The 5,894-nt window shown below is 43.4% G+C and overlaps 1 long non-coding RNA gene across 1 annotated transcript in view; it reads right to left on the reverse strand.

Annotated features, from left to right (window-relative positions):
- The window catches only part of LOC111816390, a 6,053-nt gene extending 2,771 nt beyond the window's left edge, over positions 1–3,282 (reverse strand). The window contains exons 1-2 of the long non-coding RNA XR_002820794.1: positions 2,848–3,282; positions 2,061–2,118 (exon numbers count right to left, since the gene is read on the reverse strand). This is a non-coding gene — a long non-coding RNA (uncharacterized LOC111816390). The remainder of the gene's footprint in view (positions 1–2,060; positions 2,119–2,847) is intronic.
- Between the last annotated feature and the right edge of the window lie 2,612 nt (positions 3,283–5,894).

Genomic DNA, 5,894 nt, shown 5'->3' on the forward strand with positions numbered 1-5,894 from the left:
TTTTTTTTTTTTTGCAGTACTGGGGATTCACCTCAGGACTGTGCACTTGCCAGGCAAACGCTTTTTCTACTGAGCTATCTCCCTGGCCCATGCCACTGTATTCTCTTAAGTTCAAAAAACTTGAGTATAGTCAGGCAAGGTAGAAAAGGTTTCAAATGGAACTTCTACAGGAGAAACTCTAATATCTGGGATGAACATTTACTGGGTACATGTTTAGGTACAAAAGACTAAAAGTACTCACTAACTAGAAATGTTAAAAGAAAGTCCTGCAGACAGAAGTAAAATGACAGCAAATTGTGGATCCACACAAAGGAGAGGATGAGCAATGAGGACTGTCTCATCTCATTACTGACTAACTTAGAAATGTGAAAGTTAAAATGCAACCACAGTATAAAGACCAAGGCTGGAAGGAGAAATGGGAATATCCTATCGTAAGTTTCTTATATTCTAGGTAAAATGGTCTATACAGTACTTCTGAGGATGAACCATGATAAATTAACATTGCACACTGCATATCTGTTATAACCTATGTAACCGTCTCCATTTTGTAACTAGAACAGCTATTTTGTTATACAACTCTGTACATTTCTGTTATTTGGTTTTTTTTTTGGTGGAACCGGGGATTGAGCTCAGATCCTTGCGTTTTACCAGTCAAGCGCTTATCCTACTGAACCATCTCCCCGGCCTGTACATTTCTGTTATAACCTATGTGATTGACTCCATTTTGTAACCAGAATAGCCATTCTATTATACCCCTCTGTATGTTTCCACTGTAACTTTATTAACGAGGACTGTTTGGCATAAGGTGACAACTTGGACTTCATCTTTGTGGCCCAAGCCGTCCGTCTGGCCTCTGAACAGTTTTGTTAATGTTCAAAATATTCCTTTGTTCTGAGCCACAGACTGTTAAAAGCAGCCTACACAAAGTGTCCTGTGATCAGCCCCATATCCTAAGATAATAACTCTGTTCTACAGATAACTCCCCGTTCACAATGTTTCCTATGATCAGCCCCATATCTTAAAGTAGTAACTCTCTGTTCTAAGGATAACTCCCCATTCCCAAAATTATCTCATATATTTTTGTGGCATCCTGTGATCAATACCATGCCATAAAAATTAATTATTTGTTCCTGAAAATTGTAACTGCATGTTAAAAGAATGTAACCTGTTTCCCATAAGTGGCTGCTGACCCCCGTGCTGCATTCCCTCGCGCTCAAGTCATAAGACCTCCCCTTTGCGGTTTTCAGCTTTAAAAACCTTTGTCTCTCCCCACCTTGGTGCGCACATACTTGGAGACATACGCGCCACCGCTGAGCTCAGCTAAATAAAGCGCTTTTAAGTTGAGTCCAGTTTTTTATTTTTGGGTTACAACAATATCCTAAGCACCTACTAAAACAGCAAAGCAGTGCTACACCTAACAAAACAGAGGCTATACAATGGGATCAAAAACCAGGAATGGTGGTGCAGGCTATAATCCTTAGACTCTGGACTTGGCTCAAATTTGTCATTTCTTCTGCCTCAGCCTCCCAGAGTCCTAGACTACTGTCATAAACCACCACACCAGCAAATGTTTTTTCCCAATAGTAACTACAATGTTTGCAATGCGTATTATTTTATTTTGGCTATCACTGTCAAGAACACCAGAGTCAGGCTTGCTGCTTAACTTCATCAGCCCTAAAGTACCTATTCAAAAGACTTGACAAAAGACATGGTGGCACACACCTATGATCACACCTGTGATCTGGGAGGATCACAAGTTCAAGTCTATCTTGGGGAACTTAGCAACTGAGTGAGCAAATGACTCAAAATGAAAAATAAATGGTTGAGGATGTAGTTCAGCTTAAAAGTCCTGGGTTCAATTCCAGTATCCCTAGAAAGTAAAGGGAAAGAAAGATCTGTAGAAATGACTAGCATTGCTCATCTGACACTCACTGCATTTTACACATAATTATTTCATTTTATTTTATTTACTTCTACACTTTCATTTTAAAGACAGATCTTTAGAAACCTTCTGAAATACATTAAAAGGAAAATGGGAGAAAACAAACAGGGAAACTCACCTGCATTCTGTACATTTTCTGCTGCTCTTGGGACAGTGAACGACTGTTGCTGCTGGACCTAGGGAAGGCAAAGGTCACTGAGGTCAGGAGTTATCTGGCTGGCACAGGCAAGACTCTCCTGCAGCAGAGCCACCAAATGAAATCATACTCTGAAAAGTGACAACTGGCAAAATGGATGAAAAGAAAGAAGCATACATTGTAACTGCAACACAATCACATGCTGTTTAGATGGACTGGATTCTCAACAGTGAATAGAAACACTGCTTTTTCAGTAGGCCGCCATCAAATAGAAGAGTGGTGGTCATGGGGGAGAAATTCTTGCTGGTCTACACATTTACTTGTTTCTTTAAATTGCTTTTAAGAAATCAAAGAGGGCTGGGAAGATAGATCAGTGGTCTGGGTGCATGCCTGGCAAGCGCAGGGGTCTGATCACTGGTACGGCAGGCCATGCTTGCCCCATGCAGAGCTGGTCACCGAATCCAGGCGTGGTGGCACACCCCTGTAATCCCAGCGCTGGGGAGACTTAAGACGGGGATCACTATGAGTCTGAGCTGCGTAGCGAGGCCCTGTACCAAATAAATGAATAAATGCGAGTAAAAAAAAAAAAAAAAAAATCAAAGAAGCCCCTAGAATTGAGAATTTCAGCTCTTAAAAGTGGGATTTCTGCGCATTGTTTTTAACGATCTGATTAAAGCTGATGGGGGCTTCCACAAAAAACTGGGACACAGTGGACAGAACACTGGACCCGGAGCTTCTGTCCTATCAACAGTTCTACCAGGAAACTCACCTGCACTGCCCCAGTCGACCAACCGAGGCCATAGAGAGACCTGTCCTGCGCTCCACTGTGAGTCACCAAGGGCACGCTTGAGGTCACTCAATGAACAGAGAGCAGGGTGCTGAAGGACGCTTACAGACACCTTGGGAGACTCTCGAGTGGCCAGATGCTGAGGAAGGGGGCTTGGGGTGAGAACAGCAGGATGATGTATGCAGCGGAGACCTGGGACACCCCCTCCTCGCAGATGCTTCAGCTGAGCACCTCGGCCTGAGCCCCTCCGACGGGTAGTCTCCTCGGGTTGCCTTCCACGCCCTCCCTCGGCCTACGCGCCCCCGACCTAGCCCAGCAGTGGAGCGCCACTTTCCAGTCCTGTCCCCTCCTGCCCCTCCCCCTGCACGGCTCCTAGACCTCAGCCCTGCTGCTCCCAAGGGGCCCCAGTCTGCCTCACAGTTCTCATCGTTTCGTAGTCGGCCAGGCCTCAGAGGTCTCCGCCTGCCCGCCCGGCCCCTCTGGCTTTCGCGAAACTCCGGCTCGGCGTTCGCGCTCCCGTCCCTTGCAAGCTTCCGCCCAGCCGCAAGGACCTCGTTCCGCACAGCCCGCGCCCGTTTGCTCCCAGGCCTGCCAGGATCCCTAGCCCCGCAGGTTCTGGTATACTCCACCTGCCAAACCCTGTGGACTAGAAATCCCCGCAACTTAAGACCTCGGAAGCGACGTCCGGATGGAGTCTGCACGCGTGCGTAAACGCGCAAACTGGGCAAAGGGGAACGCCTGCGCACCGGAAGTCCACATCTCGGGCCAAGCCTCTGTTCCCTAATAGGCTGTTTCCGGATTTAGGGACCAGCATAAAGTTTGTACCTCCTCTAGCTGTACATTGGTGCTATCCTGAGCGCAAAGGCCTCCTGAGCCTCGCGCTCATCTACATTTTCCCCAGTCCCTTATATTTGCGATTTCGCGCGGGCACCCAAGTTCTCTCTAAGTCTGCCACTTTACCGTTAGAATTGGGATTCTGACAAACGGAAGGAGAATGCCTCAAGTTCCGTTAACTGAAATGCAGCCAGACGTTTCTCTCAACATTAGGGTATCACAAGTGCCCAGCGATGCTTTCCCAGAGAAGGAAAAGAAATTTTAGCATATCTAGATGACACGGCCACTGCTTACAGACTGTCAACGGAGAATTAGAAAACACAGACCAAAAGAAGAAAACAGATGCTTGTGGTCTGACCTGGCCAAAATTGTTTTAGCATTAATTAAAAGTGTCAGTTTTAGAAAATGGCCCCATAACATGCAAGCCCCGTAACATGCAAGCCACTAAAGCACCTGCAAGAGAGAGAAACTTCACCTGTCTGAAGGCAGGCGGATCCGTACCACCGTGAACCTGGTCTCAGGTTATGCGGCAGCTTCTCGAACGTGAAAGCACAGGACTGCGACTGGCCCTGCGTTGTCGTGGCCCCTTCAGAAATCACCTCGTCGGTAGTACAAGTGATTATCAGAGCTAGTTCATTATCTTTATCCAGAGAAAAAGCAGAACTTTTCTGCGTAGCAAGCAGGCAGCCACAGCGGAGAGCAGGGTGCCAGTATGAAACTCCGAGGCCAGAGGGAAGAGGGACGTTTGCTCACGTTGAGGTTTACCATTCAGAGAGATGATTTCAGAAAAACATTCCTGATTTATTTTTAAGAGTTTTATTTTGGGGCCGGGGAGATAGCTCAGTGGAATAAGCACTTGCCTGGCAAGCTCAAGGACCTGAGTTCAATCCCCGGTTCTGAAAAAAAAAAAAAAAAAGGGTTTTATATTTTTTTGCGAAACTGGGGATTGAACTCAGGACCTTGTGCTTGCCAGGCAAGCACTTATTCTACTGAGCCATCTCCCTGGCCCCTTTGTAAGAGTTTTAATTCTTACATTTAGGTTTTTTATTCAGTTTGGGTTAATTTTTTTTTCTTTCAGAGTTTAATTTTATTTACTTTATTTATTTATTTTGCGGAACTGGGGATTGAACTCGCCCTTGTGCATGCCAGAGAAGCGCTTATTCCACTGAGCCATCTCTCCAGCCACTTAATTTTATTTTGAAAAGTAAAAGCAAAGCAAGAACAAAAATCAGAAACAAAGAAACAGGGCAATGTACAACAGTACATGTGTTACAGATTTTCAGACCAAGAATAGCTGATTAACAATGGTTGATATATTATCTATTTTATCATCAAATATATTCCTGATTTCTAAAGCTGGCAAGAAGCTTATACGGCTTTTAAAGAAATTTAAATATGAATCAAAGTGATAGAGGAGGTTTTTCTATGATGAGTTTTCTCCAATGCTGTTTTAAAAATGGACAAAAGACATCATACTAAGTACATTAAAACTCAAAGCTTTCACTCTAAAAGCAGGAACAAGACAAGGATGTTCACTATCACCATTCTTATTCAATATAGCTTTGGAAATGTTAGACAGAGAAATTAGACAAGAAAAAAATAAAAGGGTCCTGGGAATATAGCTCAGCAGCACAGTGCCTGCCTGGCAAATATGAGGTTCAGAGTTTGATTCCTGGTACCACAAAAAAAAAGAAAAGGAATAAAGATAGGAAAATAAATTATGGTTCTTGTATGACATGATACACTACATAGAAGACCAAAAACTCTACCAAAAGACTTTTAGATTTAATAACCAAATTCAGTAGTGTGACTGGACACACAAAAGTCAACACTAAAAAACAATAGCATTCCTGTACACAACAAACAACTGAGAAAGGGATTAGCAAATACCTTTTACAATAGCTTCCAAAAAGAAATACCTACGAGTCAATTAACAGAGGAAAGAACTTTAAATTGAAAGTCACAATACTCTGAAAAAGGAGATAAAAGAGAATATCAGAAATGGAAAGATTAAAATTATGAAAAAGAGAGAAACAAACAAAAAAGAAATGGAAAGATATCCCTTGTTCTTGGGTAGGAAGAACCAATTTAGTGAAGATGACTATACTTCTAAAATTGTTACAGAGATTTAATCCAATCCTGTTCAAAATGCCAAAAGTTTATCTCACAAAATTAGAGAAAACAATCATAAAATT

The sequence above is a fragment of the Octodon degus genome, unplaced genomic scaffold (genome assembly GCF_000260255.1).
Source record: "Octodon degus isolate 3935 unplaced genomic scaffold, OctDeg1.0 scaffold00031, whole genome shotgun sequence".
NCBI lineage: Eukaryota > Metazoa > Chordata > Mammalia > Rodentia > Octodontidae > Octodon > Octodon degus.